General features: G+C 38.8%; 1 pseudogene; it reads right to left on the reverse strand.

Annotated features, from left to right (window-relative positions):
- Positions 1 to 8,236: 8,236 nt before the first annotated feature.
- LOC111738618 lies at positions 8,237 to 8,355 on the reverse strand (annotated as a pseudogene).
- Positions 8,356 to 9,543: the final 1,188 nt, after the last annotated feature.

Consider the following 9,543-nt stretch of genomic DNA (forward strand, 5'->3'; position numbering starts at 1 on the left):
ACTTAATGGCTCACGGAATTAATAAAAGAAGAACGTGAAGCTATATAGCAGGACATTTTCTGAGCCAGAGTTCGAACCTCGGTCTGTCTGACATCAAAGCTGGCGCCGTCAAGCTCAGTGGTGTAGCTGTGACAGTGTGGTCACCAAATCACGAATGAGGCGGTGCTGGGAGTCGGACACAACCCGTGACATCGTGCGAGTCTGGCCCATTACACGCGAATCGTGATGGCTCCGTTACGTAGCAATTATTTCACAGCATTGACTTGCAAATGCTCATACTTCTATCTCATGTCTTAAAATCTTAATTTTTCAAGCACTGTGCTCTTCTGCAATGAAGAAATCAGGTCCTGAACTAGACATGTGGAGGAAACGATCTTCTTGTATTCACGGAGATGTAGTTAACATACAGGAAAATACACTATCTAAAGTGTTCGGTTCAACGAGTTTCGACAATTGTATACACCAGTGTCATTACCACTCTGAATGACACAGATCTTCCTTCCTCTTCCCAGAAACCCTTCAGCTGCTTTCCAGTCGGTTCCTTCCTTCCCCTCCCCGCCTCCACTGCCCGCAACCACTACCTGACTTCCATCACCTTGGGTTAGCTTCGTCCGTATACGGATTTTATGCGTGTGGTCACTCCTGTGGTTCGGGTCATTTGTGTCTGGCTTCTGGTGCTTAACATACTGTTTTTGAGATTTGTGTGTGTTGTTGTGTGTATTTGTAGTTCATTCTTCTTATTGCTGAGTAGCAATAAATCCATTCCAAGGATTCAACTTTCTCCTATTGATGGTTATTGATTTTGTTTCCACTTTGGGGCAGTTATCGATATGGCTAAGAACATTCTGTACAAGACCGTGGTGAACAAGTTTGTCTTTCTTTTGGGGAAACCTCTAAGAAGAATACAAGGACCAGAGGATAAATATGTGTTTAACTTTTCTAAGACACTGCCGTGTGGTTCTAAAAAGTGGGAGTAACGTTTGTACACTCACTCCAGTGAAGCGTGAGATTTCTAGTTCTTCCACATCCTTATCAACATTTGGTGTTGTCGTTTTTTAATTTTTTAAAAATTTTAACCATGCTCGTGGGTGTCCAGTGCTTTATATTTTCATGATAACTAATGATACTGAGTCATTTTTCAAATGCTTGTTGGCTACGTGTATATCTTTTGTGAAGCATCTATTCAAGTATTTTGTGAATTTAAAAAATTTTAGGTTGCTCGTTTTCAAAATTATTGACTTATGGTTTTCATCTAGTCTAGATACAAGTTCGTTGTTTTATGTAGATGTTGTAAATCTATTTCCCAATCTGCGCCATGCCCATTCATTGTCTTAATGATGTCTTTTGATGAGAAGAAAATTTTAATTTTGAGGAAGTCTAATTTTTCAAAATTTTATTTTTAGGATTTTTGTTCTTTGTGTTCTATTATTAAAAGAAAAAACACACCTTCATCCACCCAAGGTCATGAGAATATTTTATTTTATTTTTCCTAGAAATGTTAAGGTTCTGCTTTTTATGTCTAAGTACATGATTTATCTTGAATAATTTTGTATAGATGGAGAAAAGGGGTCAAGGTTCATTTTTTTTCCTATGTAGAACTCGGTCGTTTTAACAATAATTGTTACAAACATATTTTTACCCCATAAAACTGACTAGGCATTTTTTTTTGAAAAACAACTGACCATATACATGTGGGTTTATTTTTACATACTCTGTTCTTTTCCATTGATCTAGTTTTCTATCCTACTATCAAACTGTCAAGATCACTGTAGCTTTAGACTAAGACTTGAAACCAGATAGTGTTAGTTTTCCATCTTTGTTCATCTTTTCCAGTATTGTTTTGATTATTCTAGATCTGCAGTACTGCCATATACATTTTAGAATTCTCTTGTGTATGTGTAATAAGTAGCCTGCTGGAATTTTGATAGGGATCATGTCAGCTTAGTATATATGTTACACATTAATTTTTGGATAGCAACCTGTGTGCTGTGACCATTATATTTACTAACCTGTTCTAACGGTTTGGTTGATTTCTTTGTACACACTACATCTACAATGTAGTCTATAGATAATTAGAATTTTATCCTTTTTCCCATGTTTATACATTTTATTTACTGTTACTATACCGGTCATCATTTTCAGTATAATATTGAATGCAAGTGGTGAGAGCAAACGCGATTGCCTTGTTTTTAATCTGGGAGAAAAGGATTAACATTAAGTATGATAAGAGATATATGATGGTATCTGTAGATATTTCATAGATTTGCTTTATCAGCTTGAGAAAGGTTATTTTTTTATTTCTGGTTTGCTGAGTTTTTTAAAATCACAAAAAAGTATTGATTCTGCATCTATTGGGATGATTATATAATTTGTCTCTTTTCTTTCACTAATGTGGTATAGTATATTAATTAAATTTTTGAACGTTAAATCGATTTTATATTCCTAGGATAAATCCTACCTAGTTACGATGTATTAACTTTTTAAAAAAGTATTACTGGATTCTTTTTGCTAAGGCCTTGTTAAGGATTTTTGCATCTCTTTACGAGGTATTTTGGTCTGTGATTTTCTTTTCCGTAATAATCTTTGCCAAGTGTCAATATCAGTGTTATACAGGCTTCCTAAAGGTTGATAGAGTTGAGAAGTGCCTTATCCTCTGTTTTCTGAAAGGGTTATGTAGAACTGATATAATTTTTTTTTAAGTGTCATGTGATTCCCTGGTGACAGTACTCAGGCCTGAAGGTTTCCTTGTGGGAAAGTGGTTTTTTGTTTGTTTGTTTGTTTTTGTTTTTGTTTTTAAACTATAAACTCAATTTATTTAATACATAGAAGGATATATTAGGTGTTTAATTTCTTCTTATATCAGTTTTGATCATTTGTCTTTCTCAAGGAATCTATTCATTTTATTTAAGTTTTCGAATTTGACATAAAGGTGTTCCACATGCTCCCTTACTTTCCTCTCGATGTCTGTGTGATCCGCAACGCCGTTCCTCTTTGCATTCTTCTTCTTGGGGATTTACAGTTTCTCTTCTTTTTCTTTCAATCTTGGTAGGGATTTATCAATTTTATTAGTCTTTTAAAGAACCAGCTTGTGACACTTTATTTTCTGTCTTGTTTTCCTATTTTCTACTCTGTTAACTTCTGCTCTTTATGATTTTTCTCCCTTATGCTTACTTTGTTCTTCTTTATCTAGCTCGTTGAGGTTTTGCGTGCGTGTGTGTGTGTGTGTGTGCGCGTGTGTTCAGTTTTTTGGTATAGCTTTTTGGTATAGCTTTTTGGTATAGTTTTGATTCTTTGGGTGAGAGCCACTTTGTCTCATAACTTTCTATGTCTGAAATGGAAGGGAACCCACTGACTTTCTTCTTAGTACTAAAATTTTCAGGTGAATTTGAAAGATAAAAAAGATTGATAAGGCTGCCTCAGCCTTATCAATCAATGTAATCAATGTGGCACATTGATTATAATAACGGTTTTGATTCACCATCCCTCCCCGTATCCACAATCTTTGCGGTATGGCTTTGTAGCTCCTTTCGTTAATCGGTAGAATTATTTCCCTTCCCCCTGAGTCTGGGCTCACCTTGTAAATTCCTTTGGCCAATAGAACGTGGTGGAAGTGACAGCGTGTCCACACTGAGACTAGACCTCTACAGGCCTTGCTCCTTCTGCTTCTTCGCCTGGATCTCTGTCTAGCTGCCATGAGCTAGCCTGATGGATGGAGAGAGCCACAGGGCTCAGTCACAACCTTTTCTCCAGCCAACAGCAGAGCAGCCACAAGACACGTAATGTTATCCTTGACCAGCCAGCTCCCGGCGGCTTTGCCAGCCGACCCCAGACACAAGATGAGATCACCCAAGCATTGCCCAGGTCGGTAGAACTCCCCTGCCCACCCTCAGACTCATGAGCAACAATAAGCGCTTATTGTTTTAAATCATCGAGCACTGGGGAACTTGTTATTCAAGAATAGGTAACTGGTTCAACTGATGGAGCCGCTTCTGTTTCCTTCCAGCCAACGAAGGTTGGAATTATCCTCAGCGATAAGGAGGAGGTGAATTTTGCACAGTCCCGGCAAACTCTTTCGGAAGCATCCACAGTCATCTGCACGAGATAGGGAAAAAAACAGAATTACTTTTTTTCCCAACAGCCTGTGTTAGAATTGCTCTGGAGAGAAAAGGTTTTTATTTGGAAAAATACAGTCTAATTGTATCTTATCTGATACAATTAGAACTGGAAGTTGGATGGTTAATCTAGCAGGAGAATTAGAGGTGCCTTTTAGCCATGAGCTTTCAGCTTTCTGTGGAGACGACTCAGTATGTTTTGCAGAAGAAATGGAGATGGTTTTGATAAGGCGGATTTAGTGGAGGTTGAATTAGGAACATTGCTTCTGCAGCTCATGGTTCCCCCATTTATGGAATGAGAGGGTCTGGGAGGATATCCTAAGAGGAAGAGAAGGAATCGTTGTTATTATTATGTATACAAGTCTGACTTCCAAATCACAGATGTGGAAATAATACCCCTTATTCATTCATTAATGCAGAAGACTCGACTGTATTTTTCCAAGTAAATAAGGAATTGTCGAGCCTCCTCTTGGGAGCTTGATGAAATTAGGAACTTAGTCATTTCACCCACTATATCCCAAGTAACTCGGTACCTGGCACAAGTTAGGTACCATCTGCGGGTTGAACTTAGAAGTAGAAGGAAACGGATATCATTTGATCGAAGCAGGGTAAAAATTAATAATTTTCGATCCGGCAGCCGAGTTCCTTGCTGCTGTTTGGAAAAGAGCTTCGTGTCGACCGCTCGTGTTTGGAGGGTGGTGAGGGGATACAGCACAGTTAGAAAGCAGCCAGCGAAGGAACGAGACTGAAACGGACCTGCAGGAGAGAGAGACAGAAGCCCGGGAGTTGTGGTTTGCCTGGAACAAAAGGGGAGGAAGGAGAGAGGAAATGGGGCTGAGCTGGGTGGATCTCGGGAACCCTGTCAGCAGGCAGAGAGAGCGAAGGGCTTCTCAGATAGCCGGGCGCTTTACTGCTGTGCTCTTGGTTGCGGTGTGGTATAAACAGGATCCTCTTCCTCGTCCCAAAGTCTTAGTAAAAGTCTGCTGTACTTACAGCTTGAGTTTGGGGTGGGGTGGGGGGTGAGGCTTATCTGGTAACTGCGCAGAAATGGGCAGAACGTGTTTATCCACGAACTGAACGGTCTCGCCTGAATCGTGGGGCTCTGAGTTAGAAACCATTAAGTGATGGCGACCACCCTGTTCCGCTTCTCAAGAATCTCTACAGAGAAGGGGGTCAGGGCCGAGCGTTTCCACAGCATCTGGTCTGTGGCTTAAGCTAATTTCATTTGAATTGCAAAGGAGTGGGTGACTCAGGGAAGCCGATCATAAGACCGTGTGAGGATCATTTTAATTATATAAGAAAACAGACCTTTAAGGAGACTGGAAGCTGATGGGCGCGGGATGCTAGGAATACGCACGGGACTTTTTACCTTCAAGGCCTGCTTCTCACTAATACAACTGGGTAAGGCCTAGGGAGACACCGCGCAGCCTTTGCTGCTTTAACTTGCACTCAAAATCCATTTTGTGGCTTTAAGTATATGTTTAAAAACTGCACATATTCGTTTTTTTTTCCTCGGGTTGGAGATGGCAATTATAGCACTCTTAATTGATAAAGTCTGTGCAAACATTGTTTTCTTTGATCTCTTCTGTACTGAGATTTGGATAATAGGGATTTCCAAAGAATTATTTCTCAGAATGTTTTTAGCAACATCACATGATTTTAATACTTCTATGGTTAGGAGACTTTCTCCTTGCCCACCTGAGTTGACACCCAAGCTTCTCGTAATATGCATATTGGAGTATCGGTCTAGCGCTAGCTACTCAGTCACTTTGGAGAGAGATGAGTGGAGCCGAGCCTACTTCGGGCACCTTTCCAAGAAGTGTAGGCATTGAAGGACCAGTTTTACAGGTCTGCAGCATGGGCATCAGAACAGAGCTGGAGCCCTGGGGTGAAAATATGCCCTGCTCCCATAGCCCCACCCTTGGCATGTGTCTCTCGGGGTAGGTGACTACCTACCTCCACGTGTTTGCTCACTGAGGAAGCAAGGAGACCCTTGGGGCAAACCACACCTCTCTTCCTGCCCCCCAGATTGTTGGGCTGTGCCTTTAAGATGGAGGCTCAGGCACCCGGAAGAGAATCCAAAGCTTCTGTTCACTGGAAGGCGGTACAACTCTCAAATCTTAGGGTTCAGCACAGTGGGGTTCACATTCTGATTTCCTTATTCATTCCCCGCACTTGTTAAACCTCTCCAAGCTTCAACTTCCACATTTATAAAAAGAGCCCAATCAAACATACATTTATCAAGGGGCTGTTTTTCTTAAAAACAAATTACGATACTATTGCTTGTTTTCCATTCTGGAGATTCTGATTGAATTGGTTTGGCTGCAGTTTGGAATTTAGAAAATATTTCCAAGCGATTATAGTGTGCCGGAGAATGGAGGGGGAGGCCGAGGGAAATGCAAGCCGCCTGTTGACTGTGCGTCTTTTAGGGCAAGTGACTCAACCTCCCTCTTCTTCAGTTCCTTCATCTGTAAAATGAGGACAATAATCGTACCTATTTAATAGGAGTCTCATCGGTACTAAGTTAATATACTTACAGCACTTAGAAGAGCATGTGTCATATAGACTTGGCTAGTCAAGTGTCTGTTATCACTGTTAATGATTACAATTATTATAAATGGAGCACATGTTCTTTTTCGCTAGCTTAGTGTACAGAACGAGATCACATTGCACGTATTTGCAAAGCATCTTGTTGAAGTAAAACATGCGTTTACAAAAGTACAGCACTCGTAAGCGACCAGCTTAGTGAATGTTCAGAGGGGTCCCACTACTGAGAGCGACCATTACCGAGAAGGCTTTAAACGACCCACTTCCAAACCGTCACGTCCTTCCGAGATCACCATCATGCTGACATCTACCACCATACTTCAATTTTTTCCTATGTTGGATTTTTGATAAATAGAATCGTACCACGTGCGCCCTTTTGGTTCTGGCTTCTTTGGTCATCTATAATTCTGTGTCTAGAAGAGGCTTGCGCGTTCCGGTTGCTGTGTAATATACATCGTACGACTCTGTCACCATATGTTTATTTGCTTATTATTATACTGCTGAATAATTGAGTGGGCTCCCGTCTGGGGCTATTGTGAATGATGCTTCTATGAATATCTTTCGCATATTCGTAGAAGGGACATATATACTCATTTCTGTTGGGAATATATCTGGGAGTGAAATTCAGGGCTCAGAGAGGGGACACGTCACTTCTCCAGCGGTCCCTCAGCTTCCACTGCCCTCGGCAGAGCGTGAGTGTCATTTTGCTGACCTTTGTTATTCTCACTCTAATATTAGGTATTCTGGTGGATACCTCATTGTTTTAAGTTGCCCTTTCCTGATAAATGACAATGCGGATCATCTTTTCCCAAGCTTATTGGCCACTGGATATTCTTTTAAGGGCCTGTTCAGTTCCTTTGCCCAATAAAAACACTATTAGTTGTCTTTCTCTTATTTATACTGATTTATAGTTTTTTATATATCTGATTATGAGTCCTTTGTTACACATTTGAATCTTCTTCCACTATCTAACTTACCTTCTAAAATGATGTTCTTTGAGCTGGATTTTTAAATTTCAATGAAATACAATTTATCCGTTTCTTCTTCCTTTACGGTTAGTGCTGTCTTTTTGTTTTTGTTTTTTTTTAAGTTTTTTTTTTTTTAACTAGGGTCACAAAAATATTCTGTGTTATTTTCTATATATATATATTTCTTTTTACACGTCAGTCTACAATCTATTGGAATTAGTTTTGTAGATGGTATGCAGTAGTAAAGGCTTATTTTCCCATATAGGTGTGAAATCGATCTAGCATTAATTATTTCTTATGCTGCTGATTGTTCCTGTAAATTAGGTTACCATGTATGAGGGCATGTTTCTGAACTCTCTCTTGAAGTCCCCTTGATCTATTTACTTATGATCACACAAAACTGCGTCTTGTTAACAACTAGCTTTAAAGTAAATCTTGATATTTAGTAGCGTAAGTCCGTCAAATTCATTCTTCTTTGTTATTCCAGTTCTTTTTCATTTTCATATTTTAGAACCAACTTATTGATCTACCCAAAAATTCTGCTAGCGATTTAATTGGAATTATGTTAAATCTATAGATAATTCTTCGGAAATTTTTTTTTTTTTTTAACAACGACAGCACCTGGTCTTCCTAGGTGGTCTCCCATCCAGGTATTAACCAGGCCCGACCTAGCTTAGCTTCCGAGATCAGACGAGATTGGGCACATTCCGGGTGGCATGGCTGCAGACTGGAAAACTGACATCTTTAAGATACTGAGTCTTTTAATTCATGAACATGGTATATTCTTCTATGTATTTAGATCTTCTTGAATTTCCCTCAGTAATATTCAATAACTTTCCACATAGAGGCCTGACATGTTTTTTTCCTTCGTTTGATTCCTAGGTATTTACTATTTTCTGGTATCATCTGAAGTTAACGATATCCAAAGAATTTTCATTTTCTGATTTTTTGTTACTCGTATGAAGAAATATTATTGTTTTGCACCTCAACTTTGCATCCAGTGTTGTTACTAAAATCGCTTACTAATTCTAATATTTCTTTGAAGACCCTTTTGAATTTTCTGGGTATACAGTCGTGCTGCCTGAGACAACGATACTTTGTTTCTTTACGAACCTTATCTTTTATTTTCCCTGTACATTGCACCATTCTCCTTGTCTGGTTCCATCCTCAGAGAGGAAGTTGTCAGTATTTTGCCAATACATATGTTTCTTTTGCAGTGTTGGTAGATACACTGCATCAGTTTAAGAAATTTCCCTTTCATTCTTAATTTGCTTAAAGTTTTTTTAAAAATTTCGAATGGCTCTCCAGCTGTATCGAATGCTTTTTCTGTATTTATTGAGATATTGGTTTTTTCTTTTAACATATTAATGTGTTTAATTACACCAATGTAATTTTGAATTATAAACAAATGATGCTTTTCTGGAACAAATTCAACGTGTGTGTGTGTGTGTGTGTACATGTGTATGCGTGTGCACACACACGTGTGAAAGCTTTTATACTGTAGATTAAAGTTTTTAACAGATATAAGATTATTCACGTTTGTTAATCCTTATGCTAGTTTGGTAAATCGTTTTTCATGGGATTCCTTCATTTTATAACAATTTTCAAATGTGCTGGCTTAAAGTTTTAGATATGTCCTCTCAGAATCCTTTTAATGCTTGTAGAATCATGAGTAATTTTCCCTCTCTTATTCCTAATGTCAGTAATTAGATTTTCTCTCCTTTTTCCTTTGATCAGTCATGCTTGGCATTTATTAATTTCATTTGCCCTTTTAAAGAATCAATTTTTGGCTTTGCTGATGTTTTTCTTGTGCCTGCCTGCTTTCTGTTTCATTAATTCCTTCTATTATTGTTGTTGTTGTTATTATTTTGGGAAGAATTTTATTTCCTGTTCTTTTTCTATCTTCTTGATGCCAG

This window comes from Pteropus vampyrus, unplaced genomic scaffold, assembly GCF_000151845.1.
Source record: "Pteropus vampyrus isolate Shadow unplaced genomic scaffold, Pvam_2.0 Scaffold40, whole genome shotgun sequence".
Taxonomy (NCBI): domain Eukaryota; kingdom Metazoa; phylum Chordata; class Mammalia; order Chiroptera; family Pteropodidae; genus Pteropus; species Pteropus vampyrus.